Source organism: Schistocerca cancellata, chromosome 9, assembly GCF_023864275.1.
Source record: "Schistocerca cancellata isolate TAMUIC-IGC-003103 chromosome 9, iqSchCanc2.1, whole genome shotgun sequence".
NCBI classification, from domain to species: Eukaryota; Metazoa; Arthropoda; class Insecta; order Orthoptera; family Acrididae; genus Schistocerca; species Schistocerca cancellata.
The window spans coordinates 353,174,390-353,198,474 of NC_064634.1; the positions used below are offsets into that span (position 1 = coordinate 353,174,390).

The window sequence follows — 24,085 nt, forward strand, 5'->3', positions numbered from 1 at the left end:
AGCGATCTCAGGCGACCACCAAGGCACAGCCCTCTGCCGAGGGGACCCAGAAGAACGGGGAATGGCAGATTTGGCGGCAGTAACGATGCCAGTGGTGACCGATTGAACCACCGCATCAATGTCAGCACTAGAGAGAGGCTCAATAGCGGCAGTGGAGGAAAACAAGTCCCAGTCAGCCTTATTCATAGCCCATCTGCTGGGGCGCCCAGAAGAGTGACGTGGTGGCAGTGACAGAAAGATCGGAAAGTGGTCACTGCCACACAAGTCGTCACGCACACTCCATTGGACAGACGGTAAGAGGCGAGGGCTACAGATCGAAATGTCGATGGTGGAGTACGTGCCATGCGCCATGCTGAAGTGTGTGAAGGAACCATCATTTAGAAGTGAAAGATCGAGCTGTGCCAATAAATGCTCAATGGTGGCGCCTCAACCTGTTGCCACTGACCCACCCCACAGAGGGTTATGGGCGTTGAAGTCACCCAGTAACAAGAAAGGTGACGGCAATTGGGCTAGCAGCGCAGCCAGCTCATGCTGCGCGACATCACCATCCGGTGGAAGGTAAAGACTGCAGACGGTAATAGCCTGTGGCGTCCACACCCTAACATCGACAGCCTCTAAAGCTGTTTGTAGAGGGACAGACTTGCTGTGAAGAGAGTTAAGGACATAGATGCAGACGCCACCAGACACCCTTTCATATGCTGCTCGGTTCTTATATTAACCCCGATAGCCACGGAGGGCGGGGGTTCGCATTGCTGGAAACTAAGTTTCCTGAAGAGCAATGCAGAAGAAAGGATGAAGGCTGATAAGTTGGTGGAGCTCAGCTAGATGGTGGAAGAAACCGCTGCAGTTCCACTGGAGGATGGTATTGTCCATGGCTGAGAAAGGCGTGACGGGACTGGGAAGGCAGATTACGCCGCTGGGTCACCTGCTGCCTCCGATTGAGCACCTGTGCTAGTGCTATCCATGGCATCTGAGGGACCGGCGAGATCGAGGTCCTCAGCGGACGCCAGAATCTCCACCTCGTCCTCAGACACAGAGCTGGAAGGTTGCGGTGGGGTGGCTGCCACCGCGAGTTCCTTGGGCTTAGAGCTCTTCTTCTTGGATTTCTCACGCTGCTCCTTGGGTTTAACTGGCTGGGAGGGCTTCACCGATTCAGTCTCCGGGACTGCGGAGGATCGTGAAGCCATTCGACCAGCTGATTGTGGGCACTTACGCCACTGTCGGTCATCAGCCTTCCCACTGGTGGAAACCTGGGAAGGGAGGGACCCAAGGGACCCCTTGCGAGCGTGAGAAGCCGAAGAAGTTGGACACTTCTCTGCCTTAGAAGCAGGGACGGATGTCCCTGATGGGGGGGATGGTGTTGCTCCTGAGGTAGGTGGCGCAGGAGCAACCCGGTGGGTAGAGCCCCCCACTGGCAAGGGGCAGGAGGAGTTGTACCACTCAGCGATCCGGCCGGAAGTCGCGAAACTGATGGAGCGAGCACAGGTGTTGTAGCAGCGGCGTAGGAAGATGTCATTCTCACGGGATGTAATCGGTCGTATTTTCTTTTGGCCTCAGTATAAGTCAGTCGGTCCAGGGTCTTATATTCCATGATTTTGCGTTCTTTCTGGAATATTCTACAGTCTGGTGAGCAAGGTGAATGGTGCTCCGCGCAGTTGACACAGATGGGAGGCGGGGCACATGGAGTATTGGGATGAGATGGGCGTCCGCAATCTCGACATGTGAGGCTGGAAGTGCAGCGGGAAGACATATGGCCGAACTTCCAGCACTTGAAGCACCGCATCGGGGGAGGAATATAGGGCCTGACGTCACATCGGCAGACCATCACCTGGACCTTTTACGGTAACGTATCACCCTCGAAGGCCAAGATGAAGGCACCGGTAGCTATCTGATTTTCCTTCGGACCCCGATGAACGCGCCAGACGAAATGTACACCTCTGCGCTCTAAGTTGGCGCGCAGCTCGTCATCAGACTGCAAAAGAAGGTCCTTATGGTAAATAACCCCCTGGACCATAATTAAACTCTTATGCAGTGTGATCATAACAGCAACATCCCCCAACTTGTCACAAGCAAGTAACCGTTGTGACTGGGCAGAGGATGCCGTTTGTATCAGGACCGATCCAGAGCGCATTTTGGACAAGCCCTCCACCTCCCCAAAATTGTCCTCTAAATGCTCGACGAAGAACTGAGGCTTTGTGGAGAGAAAAGACTCCCCATCAGCTCTCGTACAAACTAAGAATCGGGGCGAATAACTGCTACTGCCATCCTGAGATTTACGTTCCTCCCACGGTGAGGCCAGGGAGGGGAACGTTTTCGGATCGTACTTCTGAGCGTTAAATTGAGCCCAAGAACGCTTAGAGACTGCTGGCGGCTGGCCACCAGTGAGAGACGATGTACCACGCTTCATTGCGGGTCATCCGCCCTGATGCCACCTACTCCGACCAAGGGCCCTCCCCACGGGCGCCACCCAGCCACAGCAAAGGCCACCTGGCAGGATGGCCGTTGCTGGGAGTCCCGATACCCCAGGAGGATAGGCATTTACTCCTTGGCATACGTGGGGAGTTAACGGCACAGGCATCAGTAGAGCGATCCCTGTGTTGTCAGGGGGCTACAACCAACAGGATACATGGCGGCCCCACCACAACGGACTGGCTACCGTGCTGGATGTTAGGTAACATGTGGTCCATGGTCGCCGTCAGTGCAGAAAGAGGCACTGCACTGTGCAAGGTGTAATCTGCACGCAGGAATGCTGACATGAGGAAAGTCATGCCCAAGAGATGGAGAGTGGGCAGGACTGCAATTCAACAGCGAATAAGCTGGGGAAAGGTCTGATCGCAAGATGGACACAATGCACCAAGTAAGGCGCCCTTCCCCAATCGGCTCGCTCTTCGGAAAATTTTGAGAGATGGAGGTCAAACCCAACAGGGGACCATCACAGAAGGCCGAAAAGTTTGAGACCCCTTTTAGTCACCTCTTACAACAGGCAGAAATACCGTGGGCTTATTCTTACCCCCGAACCCGCAGGGGGGTAGAAACTAAAGAGCATTCAAAATACACTACTGGCCACTGAAATTGCTACACCATGAAGATGACGTGCTACAGATGCGAAATTTAACTGACAGGAAGATGATGCTGTGATATGCAAATGATTAGCTTTTCAGAGCATTCACAGAAGGTTGGCACCGGTGGTGACCCCTATAACGTGCTGACATGAGGAAAGTTTCCAACTGATTTCTCATACACAAACAGCAGTTGACTGCCGTTGCCTGGTGAAATGTTGTTATGATGCCTCGTGTAAGGAGGAGAAATGCGTACCATCACATTTCCGACTTTGATAAAGGTTGGATTATAGCCTATCGCGACTGCGGTTTATTGTATCGCAACATTGGTACTCGCGCTGGTTGAGGTCCAATGACTGTTAGCAGAATATGGAATCGGTGGGTTCAGGAGGGTAATACGGAACGCCGTGCTGGATCCTAACGGTCTCATATCACTAGCAGTCGAGATGACAGGCATCTTATCCGCATGGCTGTAACGGATCATGCAGCCATGTCTCGATCCCTGAGTCAACAGATGGGGACATTTGCAAGACAACAACCATCTGCAAGAACAGTTAGACGACGTTTGCAGCAGCATGGACTATCAGCTCGGTGACCATTGTTGCGGTTACCCTTGACGCTGCATCACAGACAGGAGCCCCTGCGATGGTGTACTCAACGATGAACCTGGGAGCACAAATGGCAAAACGTCATTTTTTTGGATGAATCCATGTTCTGTTTACAGCATCATGATGGTAGCATCCGTGTTTGGTGACATTGCGGTGAACGCACATTGGAAATGTGTATTCGTCATTGCCGTACTGGCGTATCACCTGGTGTGATGGTATGGGGTGCCATTAGTTACACGTCTCGGTCACCTCTTGTTCGCATTGCCGGCACTTTCAACAGTGGACGTTACATTTTAGATGTGTTATGACCCGTGGCTCTACCTTTCATTCGATCCCTGCGAAACACTACATTTCAGCAGGATAATGCACGACCGCATGTTGCAGGTTCTGTAGGGCCTTTCTGGATACAGAAAATGTTCGACTGCTGCCCTGGCCAGCACATTCTCTAGATCTCTCACCAACTGAAAACGTCTGGTCAATGGCGGCCGAGCAACTGGCTCATCACAATATGCCAGTCACTACTCTTGATGAACTGTGGTATCGTGTTGAAGCTGCATGGGCAGCTGTACCTGTACAAGCCATCCAAGCTCTGTATGACTCAATGCCCAGGCATATCAATGCCATTATTATGGCCAGAGGTGGTTGTTCTGGGTACTGATTTCTCAGGATCTATGCACCCGAATTGCGTGAAAATGTAATCACATGTCATTTCTAGTATAATATATTTGTCCAATGAGTACCCGTTTATCATCTGCATTTCTTCTTGGTGTAGCAATTTTAATGACCAGTAGTATAATTATTGTAGTCTACGAGAGTATCTGTAGTAACAAGCACATATAGTTATTAGAGGCCTTAACCTCTCTGAGAATATGCATTTTATAATTTTCTAATGAAGATACCCAATTTTTTGAAAACATAATGGAACTGGTTAGTTAAAAAATTTACTCACACATTTAAATACCTTTAGATGGGTGTTCTCCTTAATGGTGAACAGACTTTTTATCTATCTTATTATGTTTGTTAGCCTTACCTACAGCAGTTGGTGAACACTGATTTTTTGTTTTTTGTTTGTTTGTTTTGTTTCTTAGATTTTGATATACCTGTATTACCTAGTCTACTTACACAGAGCAAAAGGTTACATAAAAGCAAGAGGTGAAAAACTCAAAACTTTTGGCAGCCTGAGGTTCATTTGTATGCAAAAAGGGAGAGGAAAGAACCTGGAGCAAACAGAACTGAAAAGACAGTTAAGCCTGTGAAATTCTGTTAAGCTGGTACAGGACGAATCTAAATCTGACTGTTACACGATGCTATATTGTGTCACCAGTGATGTGGCTGGAAAAGGCAGTTGCCTGACAGAGCCTAGACTGAATTCTACATCAGTAACAGTGAAAATAGATCAATCACACAGCAAGAGAAGGGTCTTGGTGGATGTAGTAAAGACTGGGAGACTCGAGGAAAGTTACTGTGTGTGGTGCACAGAGAAAATTTCGATAGAGGTGTGCAACTACTTCTTTTCAAATATCATCTACATATGCCATGTCACTGTTAGTTTCTATCTTATCCTGTCATGCTCATTGGTGCAGCAGACTGGTTTCTGTTTACACCAGAGGATGAGTCAGGACGATAGACACTTTTAACTTCACATATTACTTACACATTTTATAACCACATAAATGTTCATGTATATTGTTTGTGTGTTCCAATGTTACCACTGCCAGTATCTACACTGCTGCCAAAGTTTTTAAAACAATATTTTCCATTGAGAACATATTAAATATATCTCCACATAATTTGTGAAGCAAAAAGGTATAACTGGTAGATCACTTCCTGCTGGATAGTAGCAAGCCATTATTAACCAGACTCAAGAAAACATACTTTTTTCTCAAAATTCCTTTTTTACAGCAGTATGTTTCATCAACACATTAAAATGCATACACAGTATGCATAAATTCCATAGTATTGCACTGTCTGCATTTTCTTTCTGCTATTACTAGGACCTACATCAATAATTGGAGAGGTATTCTGACATGAAATGATGTAATTTTTCCCCCTTCAGTGCATCAGCATAACATGGATATGAGGTTGCAGCTTATAGCATTAAATTTTCAGGCTGCACACCATCAATTGCACTGCACACCTTTACCACTCTACACTGTCTCTCAAAGTGAGTGATGCATACATCACATCGTGAAACATATGTGGTCCTTAGATAATCTTGACATGAGGTAATTACTGGAAGACATAACATTGCACTCTATTCCCCATTTCCTGTAAGGCTTTCTTTTTTTTTTATAACCACACAAATCTAATACTAAATTTAACAATCACAGCTCACATTTACCTGCATAAATCAAATATGAAAAATGACTCATAACAAGGAAATGCTTCTATTACAAAACTGTGCAAGTGATCTACAATGGTTGTGTAAAGTGGGACAACTTGAATGTAAATTATGATTCCAACAATGCTGGAAACCATCAGCCAAAGATTTCTACAGTTGAATGGCCACAGTCCTATGATACTACAAATGCAGAATGATACTACAGAAAAATAACTCAAAAGTGTAATGCAAATATCATCATCAATTGAAAATGGGGGAAAAATTGAGACAGAGGATGGGAAAATTGAAAAACTAGTGGCAGGAGGAGGGGGGGGTTATAAAGAGTGTTAACAAATATCAAACACTACAACAAATTCCAAAAACCCATAGGGCCAGTGTGTGCTCGATACTGATGACTTGAATACGCTATTTGAAGAACACAGACAGTGTCAATAATACAGTAACTGCAGCATTACAGTGCACATTAATGATACACAGATACATGTGAGCTAATGAATTGACAAAAATTTAATTACCTTATGGCCATGCATGGTGTAATGGATAGGATAGTAGCTTCACAGGCAGAAGGTTGTGGTTCGAATCTTATCAAGTGCAAAAACTTTTTTTATTTTTTTTGTCTTTTATTGAAATGGCTTTGATTATTAATTTTATTCAATTAGTAGGTTTAAATGTAATTTTTTTGTTTCTATTCCTTTGTCACATCATTTTAATCATCATCGAACTTTTTCATTTGTTTCATTTTGTTACTTCATTCCTTTTCCAATTGGAATTTTTGTGAATGTGAATTTAATTATATTTATTTATTTATTATAATATTCAATTACTTGAAAATTACAATCTATCAATTAAACAACAAAAGATAAAATAATCTATTTATACTGACTGTGCAATGGTACGAAAAATATGTTTTGTTACCAGATGTGCAGGTTTTTTTTTTTTGCATAGATATGAGAGAAAGTGTTTGTTGGTGAGACAGTAGGGAAGACAGAGTGTATGGAACACTGTGTGTGTGTGTGTGTGTGTGTGTGTGTGTGTGTGTGTGTTGCACGCACCCAGGATAGTTGTACATATGAATGTGAATTGTGATCAAAGAGTTGAACATCACACATTTATAACCAGTTCCAGGCGTCGTGAGCTTTCCTGAGAAAGGCCTTGCAGCTCATTTCTCTAATTTGTTTCTACTATGTACTTCTATTATCACAATATTTGACTGGCCATCATTTGCCATTACAGTGAGCACAGCATGCTCATTATTGGGTCACTGAAAATTGAGAAACGTTTCTGTTTAAACATGTCCATTATCACTATCATTATTATTATTATTATTACTATTAGTGGCAGCAGCTGCAACAGTACAAGTGCTGCCAGTGTTAAATATGTTAGTTCAGAGTATTATTTATTCACATTGCTACTTCAGGTACTCAAATTATTTTAATACTATTTGTCGTATTAAAATTGTTATTTCTTACAGAACTATGATGTAAAAAAGGTACTGTATGAGTGAAACACTGGTCCAGTGAAAGCAAGGGCCTGATGGGCTTAATCAGTTTAAACGAATATAAAAAATATATAGTTCAGATTGGCCATCTGTTTTCACTCATTCTGACAAGGAATGAGAATTTGAAACACTGAACATAATTGCTCCACCTAGTTCTCTTTAAGAGTTACAGGAGGAGGAGGAGGAGGAGGAGAATTAAACCAAATGGCATTGGCTCCACAATAAGACCTATATAGGAATCAAGTTCGAGATTTCAAGTATTGCAGCTAACACAAACAACCCCAAAGCTCTGTGTTCCGAAAAGCTTTTTTAATCAGTGTTTAGGCCCCCCCCCCCCATCCAAATACACACACACACACACACACACACACAAAAAAAAAAAAAACTAGGAAAAAGATAATTCAGGGAGAAACATTATTGTGCGATGGGGAACATCTACACATGTGGAAGGGCCACATGTGAAAGGTCCATAGCATAGTCAAAATGTACAGGACTGACTGAAATTATCTTGATAATGGCTTGTTGCAATGGCTTGGCATATGACAAGGAGCATAATGCAAGCTGTAAGGCTCATCAGATATTTACATGTTTTTATTGATCACTGCTACGTGATCAAAAATTGATAAATTACAGAAGAGTACAAATATAGACAAAGTTGCAAAATTTCCTGCAAGTAAGATCTTATTGACCCAACCTCATCATTACAAAAATGAAGACAGGTAACTACTCATGGATTAATCACAGCTGGCACACAAAAACAGAAGATTAATAATCTCTGGTGTCTTTGCACCATCTATGCTCGATGTGGATAGGTGGTTGCCTATTCTCATTTCAGCCTTAATGCTCTTGTCTGAATAACATAGCAGAAACACCCATTTCTTTCAGAGCAAAATCCTTTCTGTTCCACTCCATCATTCAGTCACTTTCTCAAACTCCTCCTCAGTAGCAAGAAACTGACTCTGGAACAACATCCCACATTATATTACAGAACTGAATAACATCGCCAGCTTCAGAAGACAGTTAATGACCTATCTTTTAAAGCAACAATAATGATTAACACTGTTCCTGTATGCACTCATTATCCTTGTGCATCCTTCTTTCTAACCAGATCTTCCTCATTTACCAAGATTCCTAACAGGTGCAGGCTCCTTAAGTTTCCTTTCCCCAGAACTCACCATAACCAGAAACATCTACCTTTTACACCAAAAACTTCTTTTATATCTGCCACTATCATTATTGTTATTATTGTCATTATCATTATCATCACCATGTTTAAACATGTGCATGGCTGTGTTGTTATACATCACCTATCAGAAAAACACCTGTTCAGCATCCATCACAAGATGTACACAATTTAAGCCATGACTGACTATTCTGAATTATGTTTAACAGGAAAATTTGTTTGCAAGTACTATTTCTAATTAACTTGTGTCTCTTGCTTCTCATTTCTTGCAGTCTATTGGGCACTACTTCATCTGCAGTTCTTAGAGTTCTTAGATCCTTATGACACATGTTGATGCCATTTGCATCATTTTCTGTGCAATTTAGTGAACTATTGTTTCACACCAACTCGGCAGGCCTGTGTTGATTGTATCGCTACCCTGTTTGACAAAATATTGGGAAACATGTTAACAGTGCAAGTAAGCAATTGCTGTAGAAACATTTTTGAGATATTCTTATTTGCAAGTGCTTAGCATGATCATAGTTGCTGTTATGCTGTGCGTAGCAAAGTTAGTTTGACTGGGACAGAGAATATATCTGTTTCTCAATTCACTAGTGGTTCACCAATGTATTCATCACTGTACAGTGGAACTGAGAATGAGTTAATATCAAAAGATATTCAAATGTGGAACGACGTTGACTTCATGGAAACGAAGCATACATATCGCTTACCATTCGCTACCACCCATTGCATCAATGTAAATTGTGACAGAAAAGTTGTAAGCTTATCTGGACAGTATCAGCTATGTGAAACAGTATGGTGATGGTGATGTTTTTCTCCCTTTGTCAGCTGAACAACTAGGTATATTTCTTGACACCGTGACACAGAAGAGTGTGGTACAAAACTATGAAATAAAGATGTAACTGTTCTAAAAAGAGATTCTATTCCAACTCCTGTTTATGGCATATACCATAAAAGGTTTTACAAAATTAAAAAGAAATTGTTTGAAACTAGTCACTACCAATAAATAAAGGATACTTCTCAATGTGACTTCCAAAGGAATTCCAGTCATTTATTTCAAAAAGAAATTTCTTTTCTGGCAACCCCAAGTCTGACCCAGAAAATCATCTATATCTAAAACTGAATAAAATTTATTGGATTTACATTTCTGGAAGAAACATTCAGAAACTTTTATGTGCAAGATGAGATATATTACTTATAAAACTTCCCGGCAGATTAAAACTGTGTGCCCGTCCGAGACTCGAACTCGGGACCTTTGCCTTTTGCGGGCAAGGGCTCCGCAATATCCTTTCTTTCAGGAGTGCTAGTTCTGCAAGGTTCGCAGGAGAGCTTCTGTAAAGTTTGGGAGGTAGGAGACGAGGTACTGGCAGAAGTAAAGCTGTGAGACCGGGCGTGAGTCGTGCTTTGGTAGCTCAGACGGTAGAGCACTTACCCGCGAAAGGCAAAGGTCACGAGTTCGAGTCTCGGTCGGGCACACAGTTTTAATCTGCCAGGAAGTTTCATATCAGCGCACACTCCGCTGCAGAGTGAAAATCTCATTCTGGATATTACTTATACTTTGAATGAATGTCTACTTCTGTCCAAAGGACACTTTGGCTGAGTAAAATTCATGTCATTAACAAAGCCATGTTTTGTCGTAAAAGTAAACTAAGAAGTGGTTATGTCTGGTCCTTTAGACTCTGCACAGGAACAGAACAAAGCTAGACTGTAAATCTGAGAACTTTCCGGTATCTTGTCAGGTGGTCAGACTAATGAAACCAGTGTTTGAAAATAGAGTATTTCTAGAATCTCCCCAGCCTGCAGATCTTCTATTCATAAAATTTACTGATATATTTGTACAAAAACAATGGTGATTCCTGATGGATAATACATAAAATAAAAGAAAGGCAACCACTCATCTATAGTTAACAGATATGGTACGTAGAAACACACAACATAAACCTATTACATTAGCTTTTGCTCTTTCTCTAGTGGAAGTATACACAATCACCACACAGACACCCAAATGAACATACCTGTAGCCTGCTGTGGCCATGGGCGTGTGGTTGTATGTGGTTGTAAACATGAATGTGTGTACTTCTACTAGAAAGAGAGCAAGAGCTCAAAAGCTAGTGAAATACTGTTTCTGTTGTGTGTCTCTAAGCACCACAACTCAATCAGTTATGGTTAGTGATTGCCTTTCCTCTATTTGATGGATACATACGGTACTGTAAATTGACCAGAAAGAACATGTCACCTCATCTCAAACATACAACATTTAAAATAGGAAAAATGATTGTAAACATTCAAAATAGGAAAAATGACTGTATACAGAATGGCAAAAAGGACATGGAGGCCACATATTTATCAACTATCCACAACAACAAGATGAAAAAGACTGCACAGAGAGGAAAACAATCAAGAAACCTGCAGTAATTGCAGATTACAACAATATAATTGGAGATACAGATTAACCAGATTGATGAATGTCAATGTACTTCATACCAATAACGAAGGTAAACAAACTTTAAAAAAAAATTGTTTGTTTGTCTGAACTAGCTTCTGGGATTTGTTTGTAAAATAAAAATGTTCTGGAGGAAGCAAGACCAGTACAGACTTTGTGATAAGCATGACCACAGAATCTGTGATGAAATACAAAGCAAGTGTTCTCTCTTCAACTTCTGGGCATCCCTCCTGCATGTAGGGACTGCTTTGGCTATCAGTACAGCATTTCCCAGAAAACTTTCTGCAAACAAAGAAGAAATCCAACCTGACAGGCTGTGCAATGTCTAATTCTATCAAAAAGGACTGAGAAGACAAATACCAGTTGTCATAGTTGTAGACTTAATAATCATTTAGTAGTTCTGTAGTAATAATTTATTTTCAAAAAACTGTCACCCTCTATTTTACCCCTTTAGTGTCTGAATTTCCAAAAATGCTGAAACATGTATTTTCTGAATGACAAACCAAATACCAGTTTTCATAGCTCCAGCTTCAAAATTTCCTTAATAGTGACATACTATCAAATATTCTTTCATCCCCTATTTAACACCTTAGGAGCGGAATTTCGGACAATCCCTTCTGAAGTATAAGATCCACACCCTCTCTAAAACTCAAGTTTCTATCCTTAGTGGTCTGAGCTGGGTGACGACGAGTCAATGAATCAGTCTGACTATTTACCCACTTAGGGGTTGAATTTCAAAAATAGTAAAACACAAATTTTCTCATCCCCAAACGAGAAGCTAAACACCAATTTTCAAAAATACTTTCAAATGAAATATTTTTATAAAACATTTCGCCTCCTATTTCACACCTCTTAGGGGTTGAATTTCCATAAACAGTGACATGCGTGCATCTGATTTATTTCTAACTGAGAAGCCAAATTTAAATTTTCATTGATTTAGCATTAAAAATGTTTTCATAATAAAATATTTTCATAAAAAAATCTCATACCCTATTACAACCACTTAGGGGTTCAACTTCTAAAAAATGGAAACATGTTTTTTATTTGTAACCAAGAAGTCAAATACAATGTTCATAGACATAGCTTTAAAAAACACTTAAATTATTTTACCCACATGCTGAAACACATATTCCTTTATTTCTGACTGAGGAACCAAATACCAATTTTTGTAGGTCTAGCTTCAAAATTACCATAATGGCAACATTTGTCAAAAATAGCTTTCACCCCCTTAGGATCAGAATTTTGAAAAATTCCTTCTTAAAAAATGCCTACAGTATAAGATCCACACATTTTCCAAGTTTCTAACCTTAGCAGTTTGGCGTGGGTGATGATGAGCCAGTCAGCCAGTCTGTCAGTCAGTCAGTCAGTCAGTCAGTCAGGACATTGCCTTTAATACAGAGTGACAATTATCGAACTATATGAAAAGAAACGTAAACTAGTTACAAACTACTGCATGCACACACTTTATACAACATGTAAATGTCACGACAGATATTCGGATTTAGGTTATAACATGTTCATATCGAATGATGCGGCGCAGGCAAATAGCGAATTTCTGCATGCCTTGCTGAAGTGTTGGAACACCGATGCTGTCAATGACATGCTGAATGGCTGTTTTCAGCTCAGCAGTGGTTTTGGGGTTATTGCTGAACACCTTGTCTTTAATAGAGCCCCAAAAAAAGGAGTGGCATGTGTTCAGACCCAGAGACTAGGGCAGCCAATTGAGGCCCATGTCAGTGGCTCCTGGGTACCGGAGAGTCAGAATGTGGTCCCCAAAGTGCTCCTTCAGGACATCAAAAAACTCCCCTGCTTCGATGGGGTCGAGCTCCGTCTTGCATGAACCACATTTTGTCAAAATCAGGGTCACTTTGGATAATGGGGATGAAATCATCTTCATGTACCGTTCGGTAGTCAAATTACCATCAAGGAATATCACACTGATTATTCTGTGCACCACACAGTCACACATTGAGGGTAACGAGACTTCTTGATCGCGAAATGCAGATTCTCAGTCTCCCAAATGTGTCAAATTTTCTTACTGATGAATCAATCCAAATCAAAGTGCCATTCATCGCTAAACCAAACCACACCAATTCTCATCATGTTTTGCAGCCAACAGCGCAGTTTGAATCTTAACATGAACCTTTCGTACGTTACGACGATTTTAGTTCATATAGTTAAACAACTGTCACCCTGTATATAAAGATAACAATAAACCAAAATTTGAAAAAAATAAAAAAAAGATTGATGTTTATCTGTAACACTATGAAGAGATCTGAATATTTTTGAACAGTTCTATCTTTAAAAGTGGTCTTCTGTCTCCCTGAGGTCTACAGAACCCATCATAAAAGGGGTGGATTCTGCAAACTCTACTGATCAGCACACACATTCCATCTTGGGTGACATTTTCTTGAAATGACAAGCCATTTTCCAGCAGAGCATTGTGTATCTATCAAAGCCAGGATCATATTAAAATGTTTTGCATGGTGCAGTGATGTGTTCCAGTGTATATTCTGACTTTCAGATTCATTAGCTATCCACACAGCACATAAGATGTCTGCCCCTGGTAGCTGAGTGGTCAGCGCGACAGATTGTCAATCCAAAGGGCCCGGGTTCGATTCCCAGCTGGGTCGGAAATTTTCTCCGCTCAGGGACTGGGTGTTGTGTTGTCCTAATCATCATCATTTCATCCCCATCGACGCGCAAGTCGCCGAATTGGCGTCAAATCGAAAGACTTGCACCAGGCGAACGGTCTACCCGATGGGAGGCCCTCGTCACACGACATTTCATTTCATTTCATTTCATTTCAGCACATGAGATCACTAGAAATTTGGAATGTTTTTAAAAAAGTATCTGCTGGCCACCTTCAAGTAATGATGCCAACTCTACATGGAAGATCAGTGTTAACAGTAGTGAAACAAGTGTTCTTTTCTAATAAATGATTTTCAGCTTCAACAGCCAGGTAACAGCACACTATGAGTGAAAATCAGCTGCCAAATCTGCACAGTGCTGTTCCCTGCCCTCCCCTACTTTTCATGATGCATCATCCTTTGTAGTCAATTTGATTTCAGTATGATCAGCACAAACATGGCACAAAGTAATGACAATTATGGATGTGAAGAAGAATACCTTTATATACTAGAAAGAAGAAAAGAATACCGTTCCATGGGTGACAAAGTATACTGGAAGCCCTTGCACACTGGTCTCTATCTTCACATAAGAAGCTGTTATCATCCATTTTGTCACAGATGATTTTGAGAACACTTGTGCCATTTCAGTTCTGAAAGATTTACAAGAGCAGCTCTTGTTTCCTACTTAAGATTCTCAGCAGAATGGACACTGTGGACCACAGATTCTGTATGCACATTTTCTTGCTCCTGCGAATTATACAGAGCAGCCAAAAGCAACATTTAGTGTGAAAAAGACTGGTCATTTGCATGAGCCCAACTGGATTCTGCTGAGGACAATTTGCAGTCTCTGACAGCAACACTACTATATTACAGGCAATCTTGTTCTGATCAAACTTGCTGCAGGCATGCCAATTTTCATAACATGAGCGGGTGCAAGGCCTACTTTGTACACATGTAAAGACTGGCTGTTTTTATGTAAACATGTAAGAGCAAAATCAGCTACAATAAAATAAACTTATATAATATGAAGTGAAGCACTGTTGAATTAAAAAATATTGAAATAACTGTAATTATATCACTCTGTTGCCATGGACAGGTGTTACCCCACAGTAATCACCCACTCAAGCGTTAAACAGTGCAGTTGTATCAGACCTCAACAAACTGCCCCCGGTTATTTATTATTTAGTGGACAACTGCCTCACTGTAGGACTGTGCTGTTAGATGGTAATGTGTCTTTTCCTCCACTAATATGAAATTTTTATGATTTAATTTGTAGTTCATTTTACATTATTGCTACTCACTTGGACGTATGAAAACACACTTTATCACTGTGTTAGCTGAAACAATAATGAAGGAATAGGTTTGGGCTTGCCTGCCATGGTGAAACAACAATGGAATGGTGCAAAACAATTTTACTTGCATGTGGCACAGCTTATAAATAGTTGCGCCTCCTCGAGGGTTAAGGATGGATGTGATTAACACAGAAATACACATGGTTTGCACAATTTGAAAAATTGGCCCTTTATAAAAACAGGTTACAAGATTGACTGAAAAAATATGAAATTCATGCTACTGCTTCCTTCTCCTGAGATTCTGTCATTTAAGAGATTGCCCACATTCACAGGAACTGACGGCGGCGGGGGGGGGGGGGGGGGGGGGGGGGGGGGGGGGGGGGGGATAGCTCTACATCTGTGGATTCAGTAACATCCGATGGCCTATTTTGATTTCCGTTTTGCAGTGTGCATTTGTCATGGCGCCAGAGATCGTTGCTTGCACACTTGCATTTTGTCATGACAATGCCCTATTCAGTCTTTCACCAACAGGTGACTAACATCATCAACTGAAAAACTGAAAATGATGAACAGATGGTGTGTCAAAATATCGCAAATTGCAGCAATGTCATCATTAGCACTAAGATATTAGTAAGCACCAGCTCTCAGTTTACAAAACAATGTCCACCCCTTTAGCTGTGTGGCCAGCACATCTGACTGCCATGCAGTGAGCCTGGGTTTGATACCCAGCTGAGTTAAAGAGATTTTCTCCACTCGGGAATAAGGTATTGCGTTGTTCTCATCATCATCATCATCATCATCATCATCATCATCGACATGCAAGTCACTCAATGTGGCAGCTGAACTTACCCAGGTGGGAGCTCCTGGCCATCAATACCGTGTGATCATCTCATTTCACTTTATAAACTAATGCTCCATAATCAAGGGCATATATATATATATATATATATATGTGATTTACATCTATATCTAAATACATATCACAATAGTCTTCTGCCATTTAGCATATGAAAAATGAACCAAAATGCTCCATCCAGTATTTTATTTCTATACTGAGCTAGGGTTGGGAGCAAGATTTTCCCTCAAACACCCGTGCATCTGTTCTTTACTTCTTCCTTCCTCATGCCTCCTGATAAATTAACTATTTAAGATTTGGAAATCAGCCCTACCTTACTTTTTTTTTTTGAGTATCTGGCAAGTACATACTTCTCTTTTATCTTACAGTTTTATGATTCATTTGTGACTGCTCTATGTTAAATCAAAGTTTGCTCAGCACAAATTAAAAACATATTTCTAAACAGGCATTGTAGACCAGTCTATAGAAAAATATTTTTCATTTGAGCAATTTGATACCACACGATATCCCATTTTCACAAATTGTGAAGGAATACTGCATTCAAACAGGATATGTGACAAATTCTAACAGTCAATACAGCCACTTACAGTTCTCATTTTTTTGCAGTAATGCAATAAGTACAAAAAATTAAACCTTCAGGACATATTTAATCTGACATCATATTTATTGGGAACTAAAACCTTAACTGCAAGTGATTGGTTCAACAACCTAAGGTATCTTCACAATTTCCAGTAAGAAAACATGCCCACTTGACACCTTGTTGATTTTCAGTTTTTCTTACAGCAGTCAAGCCATTGTCTCTGAGGCCCCACAGTCTACTAACATATATCAACCAGGAAACTCGTGTTCTTAAATGTCTCTTGAAATTTTGCTAACATGTGAACTGGACATATTTTGACAATATTTCAGTGTGATTGTGCTTTAAATTCAGTAAGAGTCCTAACTGTATCTTTTGGACAGAAGGAACACTGTAAGAGTATCCAGTTTTACAATAACATTTAAACTGGAAGTTAGTCACCATTCAAATACGTACACAAACTCATATCAGAATCTGGTTAATACTTAATGCCACTAGCACAATCTGTTGCAGAAACAAAGTTTACTTTTTAGCAGTAACAGAAATAATTATTCCCTATTGAGGGAACTTTATTTACAAAATAATGATTAAGGGATCATTAATACTGTTAAGGATGTCACATATTTTGAAGAAATCTGACTTAATTATGTGAATAATATATTCTTGGGAGTTATGGTTGGTTTCTCTTCCCAGAACTACTGGTTAATTCATAGCAGGTTGCTGTACATAGCTTGATATATATATATAAAAAGAAAGATGATGAGACTTACCAAACAAAAGCGCTGGCAGGTCGATAGACACACAAACAAACGCAAACATACACACAGAATTCTAGCTTTCGCAACCAACGGGTGCCTCGTCAGGAAAGAGGGAAAGACAAAAGGATATGGGTTTTAAGGGAGAGGGTAAGGAGCCATTCCAATCCCAGGAGCGGAAAGACTTACCTTAGGGGGAAAAAAGGACAGGTATACACTCGCACACACACACATATTCATCCGCATATACATATATGCGGATGGATGTGTGTGTGTGTGTGTGTGTGTGTGTGTGTGTGTGTGTGTGTGTGTGTGTGTGGACGCGCGCGCGCGCGAGTGTATACCTGTCCTTTTTCCCCCCCTAAGGTAAGTCTTTCCGCTCCTGGGATTGGAATGACTCCTTACCCTCTCCCTTAAAACCCATATCCTTTTGTCTTTCCCTCTTTCCTGACGAGGCAACCGTTGGTTGCGAAAGCTAGAATTTTGTGTGTATGTTTGTGTTTGTTTGTGTGTCTATTGACCTGCCAGCGCTTTTGTTTGGTAAGTCTCATCATCTTTCTTTTTAAATATATTTTTCCCCACGTGGAATGTTTCCCTCTATTATATATATATATATATATATATATATATATAAATAAAAACAAAGATGATGTGACTTATCAAATGAAAGTGCTTGCAGGTCGACAGACACAAACGAACACAAATATACACACAAAATTCAAGCTTTCGCAACAAACTGTTGCCTCATCAGGAAAGAGGGAAGGAGAGGGAAAGACGAAAGGATGTGGGTTTTAAGGGAGAGGGTAAGGAGTCATTCCAGTCCCGGGAGCGGAAAAACTTACCTTAGGGGGAAAAAGGACGGGTATACATTCGCGCGCACACACACACACACATATCCATCCACACATATACAGACACAAGCAGACATATTTTAAAATTTTTTTTTAAATATGTCTGCTTGTGTCTGTATATGTGTGGATGGATGTGTGTGTGTGTGTGTGTGTGTGTGTGTGTGTGTGTGTGTGTGTGTGTGTGTGTGCGCGCGAATGTATACCCATCCTTTTTCCCCCTAAGGTAAGTTTTTCCACTCCCGGGACTGGAATGACTCCTTACCCTCTCCCTTAAAACCCACATCCTTTCGTCTTTCCCTCTCCTTCCCTCTTTCCTGATGAGGCAACAGTTTGTTGCGAAAGCTTGAATTTTGTGTGTATGTTTGTGTTCGTTTGTGTGTCTGTCGACCTGCCAGCACTTTCATTTGGTAAGTCACATCATCTTCGTTTTTAGGTGTGTTTATATATATATATATATATATATATATATATATATATATATATATATATATATATTTAAAAAGAAAGATGATGAGACTTACCAAACAAAAGCGCTGGCAGGTCGATAGACACACAAACAAACACAAACATACACACAAAATCTAGCTTTCGCAACCAATGGTTGCCTCGTCAGGAAAGAGGGAAGGAGAGGGAAAGACAAAAGGATTTGGGTTTTAAGGGAGAGGGTAAGGAGTCATTCCAATCCCGGGAGCGGAAAGACTTACCTTAGGGGGAAAAAAGGACAGGTATACACTCGCACACACACACATATCCATCCTCATATACCATATGTGTGTGTGTGCGAGTGTATACCTGTCCTTTTTTCCCCCTAAGGTAAGTCTTTCGCTCCCGGGATTGGAATGACTCCTTACCCTCTCCCTTAAAACCCAAATCCTTTTGTCTTTCCCTCTCCTTCCCTCTTTCCTGACGAGGCAACCATTGGTTGCGAAAGCTAGATTTTGTGTGTATGTTTGTGTTTGTTTGTGTGTCTATCGACCTGCCAGCGCTTTTGTTTGGTAAGTCTCATCATCTTTCTTTTTAAATATATTTTTCCCACGTGGAATGTTTCCCTCTATTATATATATTATATATATATATATATATCCTGGAAAAAAGGCTACTGCAGGAGACCTTCGGTGAAGTTTAGAAAATAGATGATGTACTGGCAGAACTAAAGCAGTTACTGCAGGTCATGCTGGGATAGTTCATTTGGTAGAGCACTTGCCTGCAAAAGGCAAAGGTCCCAGGTTTGAGTCCCGGTTCGCAGTCCAGCACACAGTTTTAACCTGCCAGAAAGATTCAAAAATGAATTTTTTGAACAATCTGGTAATTTATCATGAAACAGTAATCTTTTGAGAGGGGAGGTTATAGATCTATACACAAATAATACTACAGATATGGTTGATGTCTGTCAGTGAATAGTTGGAAATTATTTATAGTGCTGCCTTGTCAATGAGATATTTTTTGTTAAGAAAGAAGCAAGCAGCTCTACTCTCTTGACTGGAATATTTTTAATCATATGCTTCCAGCAACTGAATATTGTTCCAAATGTGGCTCTACACTGGTACAGAGGACATGGGGTATCTCTTAACATAACACTAGACTTTGAGACATTTCCTGGTCTGTTTTGGGTGCTCAGAAAATCATTATCACATCAGATGTGTTTGGGTGGTGTCTGATCTAAAGAGCATCATGTTGATACATCATATAATTATTGCAATTTTACTGAAAAAATAAAGAGTTGATGAAAGATACAGCCACATTACTTATGAACCACCCATGAAAATTAAGTTTTGCTTCATTCATCGCCTACCCTCGAAAAAAAAAACAGGGCAAAAGAACAAATCTGTTTTTGACTGCTGTTTGAATTATGTAACAGAGTAGATTCCTTAAGTCATTTAGTACATTTGCTGCCCCCACATGCCATGACTCATGACAGACCAATTTAAAATCACTAACATGTCTATGGCACGAGTTTTTTAATATTAATTTCCCTAATTCTACTCTATTTTTTTCTTGATATGTAATACTGAACGATTACATTTCATTACCAATAGATTATTTCTCTCAAAGCTTTCCTTTCTTTTGCAGGACGAAGAAAGCTTTTGCTCCAAAAGTTAGCAAATTTCATTTCATTCATATGGATGTCTTCTCCATTAGATAGAGTCTTCCTATTTCTGACTCTAGATTCAAAATGAGTCTTCTGCAAATCTTGGTTGGGATGAAAGAGTGCAAGCACCTCCTACATCTTTCCTAGCTTACCATAATCACCCTTTTCCTGAGCGAGCATTCAGGTGCCACGTCAGAGCTCATCACAAGCAAACCAGACTCTGACTCATGATGGCCAATTGTATAAACATCGCTGACTAGAAGTCAGTCTTGACCTTATTTCAGAAACTGAACTCTCTTCAATTGTATAACATTGAACTTTGATCTACTGCAGGAGGTTCAGCATTTATCTAACTTGGCATGAAACACTTACCAACACTGCTAAAATCAGCTTTTGACAAAATCATTGCACTTTGACCACAGATATTAACTGTACATAGAAGACACAGAGTACTGTAAGACAAGGTTCACAGGAGAGCTTCTGTGAAGTTTGGAAAGTAGGAGACGAGGTACTGGAAGAAGTAAGGCTGCGAGGACAGGGCGTGAGTCATGCTTGGGTAGCTCAGATGGTAGAGCACTTGCCCACGAAAGGCAAAGGTCCCGAGTTTGAGTCTCGGTCCGGCACACAGTTTTAATCTACCAGGAAGCTTCAGAGTTAAAACTTTTCAAAGTTGAAATGCATATAACTGGAAGCGGTAATTTTGTCTGGTCTTCTGTTATGGAAAATGGATAGAAGCTAACGGCAGGATGCAACCACTAAGCCACTGCACGATCATTACTAATTGACTTACATATGCTTACTACTAGTTTTGTTCAACATGTGCACAGACTGTCATAACAGTTTAAGCACTCGTTTCACAGTTTAAAATTTAATACAATTGCTGTACTTACTGCTATTAAAAAGGGAACATTTCTCTAAAAGATGTTCAATTGTTATCGGCTGCTGTCAAACTCAGTGTACTTAACTTTTGATCACAAGTATTTTGAGCCTTTCTTACTCTGTCACTAAGTGTGTTTAAAATGCCTTAAATTAATCATATTAATTATAAGTCATCTCCAAGATTTGTTATGATATCAGTCATCTGCAGTAACTAGTTATGTACATGATAATATCTAATCTTTTTTAACGTCACTAGGTTATGAACTGAAAACTGAAGTTGAACTTGACTCGATCTCCAAAATTTCGCCTGTCACAATCAATCCTAATTTACAGCAATGTGACCTGACACTAATGTTTATACAATCCAGATTTCAGAATTCAGCTTGATCTGGAGTCATTTTCTGTGTTAATGTACGGTCACCTGCTTTATAAAATCAGACCTTATAAGTTTAATTCAGTATTTCTTTTAAGGTCCTTCCCTTGCACTGTGTCTACAATCTAGTTTCTATCTGCACAATTCGTATATATCACACACTTCCTTCCCATTTCCTAATAAAGGAATAATTTGAAAACAAGGTACCAGGCAATGTCTCCTGCGCGAGTATGCAGCCAAGTTCATATGAGCTTCAGGTGTTCCTGTTCAAAAAGATGGCAACTTCATAAATTTTATCTCCTCAAGAATTACACCGTTGAGGTCATTATCACTACAGCACATTTACAACCATCAATCAACAACAACAACAACAACAACAAGTTGACAGCTGGTGATGGATGGCCTTCAGCAGTATGCAGCAATTCTGAGCCACTTCATGTGGTCTGGGTAAACTATTTTGCCCAGGTGATTCTTATAACAACTAAAGCCAGACACCACCAATCGAGAAAGAAATTGTAATTAAACTGTTGCATTTTACTCACTCACTGGAAACATTATTTAATATCTGCAACTAATTACGAAATGTTTAGGGGGTCCACATATTTTGTGCTGTTCCCAAATTTAAATCAAAACCACCTGATGGGAATCTTAAATTAACTATTTGTTCTTGAGATCAAATTTCTCTAAATTTTGAACTACATGAGTAGTTTGGGGTTTTATGTTTCACATTTAGTTCCCTTAAAAATATTCTGGTATTTTTAACAGGATTTTCAGCTGCACATTTCAATTTACTAAATGTGTAGCCACAATGCAATGTAGTAAGAAGTATTCCCAATTCGTTTGTTTATAAGAAATCATTTTTTTTTTAGAGTTAGCATTATGCAACCGAGTTCTGCATGAACCTGTCAGAAACCTCTCAAATGATACAACAAGGTAACTTTGGAATGAACTAATCGCTCAAAACTCTGCTCTACCACAGACCAAGAAGAAAAATGTAGACTTTAGCAAAATGATATCCTTTCAATGAAATTGCAAGTGCAATTTACAACAGAATTTAAGTGTTGTTACTTGTATTTCGTTTCCACTAACATTTAAAAAACCTAATATTCTTAACAAACTTTCCTCATTTGTAAATTTTCTCCAACTTCTGAATTCTGTAAGCTATATTATCTCCAGCTATTCAACAAATAAGCAATTCATATCACATCGACTTTACTTTATGCACCCTATTTGATATCTGTTCTATTTTGTGATTATTTGGGCAAAGTCATATGTGGTGGTGGTGGTGGTGGTGGTAGTAGTGGTAGTGGTAGTAAATTAAAAAGTGGTACACCTGTTTCACATAAAATTCACTATAAACACATGTGTCCCATAGAGTACCGCCACAGAACAAATACATAAAAGTGATTGAATATGATATCTTCGAGAAAAAATTATCAAATAATACCCAAGATAAATGCTTCAAACTAGATTTTAGTAAAGCAGTGATCAGCATGTAATATTGTGACAGGATAACACAGTAGGGTTTGACAAGGAGATGACAGTGACAATCTTTAGAATGCCACAAACCAGCAGTTGTTTGTGTGTGTGCACTAGACTGCTCCATAACAGGGACAGTGGATACAAAGAGTTATGATTTAATGACCATACTCCGCCAGTTAAGTCATCCTTACCCAAAACGTGAAAACAAATGTAAACATGGTTTCCAGTGTGATTGACAAGCACTCAAAAATTATTACATAGACTAGGGTCATTAATTGATCTGTGACTGCAACATGTTAGCAGCCACAGTTGGCTACACTGGCCACTTAAACACAGGACTTGCTGTCAGAAATGGCTGCAGGCTCCCACATTCATTATGCAAATGCTGGGCTGGTCCCGAAAGTTCGTCTTCACGAATGCAATACACAAAGAAGTACAATAACATACAGAACAGAGTTACAGGATGCACAGGCATATGGCGTTAACTTGCCAGCTTTAGATTACCTTGATAACTTTGCAGCATGATGCCATTCCTGGCACTGAAGTTAAATAATAAAATAAAATTTGTCAAATCCTGAGGAGGAGGGTGGGGGGGAAGGGGGTAAGAGAGGGGGAGGAAGACCAGACCTTGCACAAGATGGGAAAAAGAAAAATGACATATCCACACGGGAGTCAAACAGAGCCCCAAACTAAGACAGCAACAAGCTAGTGAATGCACTGTGTGCACATACCAAAAATGTTTAAAATTTTCTTTTAGCAATATTGTGAGAACAATCAATTGCTACTCACCATTTAGCAGAGATGGTGAATCTGCTAGGCAAATAAGCTTTCTTCCTACCAGCACCAGCTTTTCTGAACTGTCTAAGTGGGAACTCTCCTTCCAATGTGTCCTACATACCCATAATCCTCATGGCCTGAACCTTCATTAGTGACTGTCCTCCACCCACCTATATCCTTCCCTGTTCCCACACCAGCACTACACGGCCTTCTATTCAATCAATGCATCCACTGTCTTTACTTCTCTCCTTATCCACTTCCCCCCATAACCTAACTGCACCTAGCTGCCCTATCCTCTCTTCACCTCATCCCTGTATGCTCCCACAAACGGCACTTTACTGCCCCCATCCATACCTTGCTGTCACTCCCAAGCCTCCTTTCCCCATCATGCG

General features: G+C 40.4%; 1 protein-coding gene across 3 annotated transcripts in view; it reads right to left on the bottom strand.

The window, feature by feature from the left end:
* LOC126100987 (eukaryotic translation initiation factor 4H) overlaps nt 1-24,085 on the bottom strand; it is a 92,690-nt gene that overhangs the window by 14,646 nt on the left and 53,959 nt on the right. Inside the window, exon 7 of one of the 3 annotated variants that reach the window (XM_049911654.1) lies at nt 19,343-19,358. The exons of the other annotated variants lie outside the window; for them this stretch is intronic. The gene's annotated coding sequence lies outside the window, so the exon portion shown is untranslated. Of the gene's footprint in view, nt 1-19,342; nt 19,359-24,085 lie in introns of those variants that run through there. 3 annotated transcript variants of the gene reach the window in all.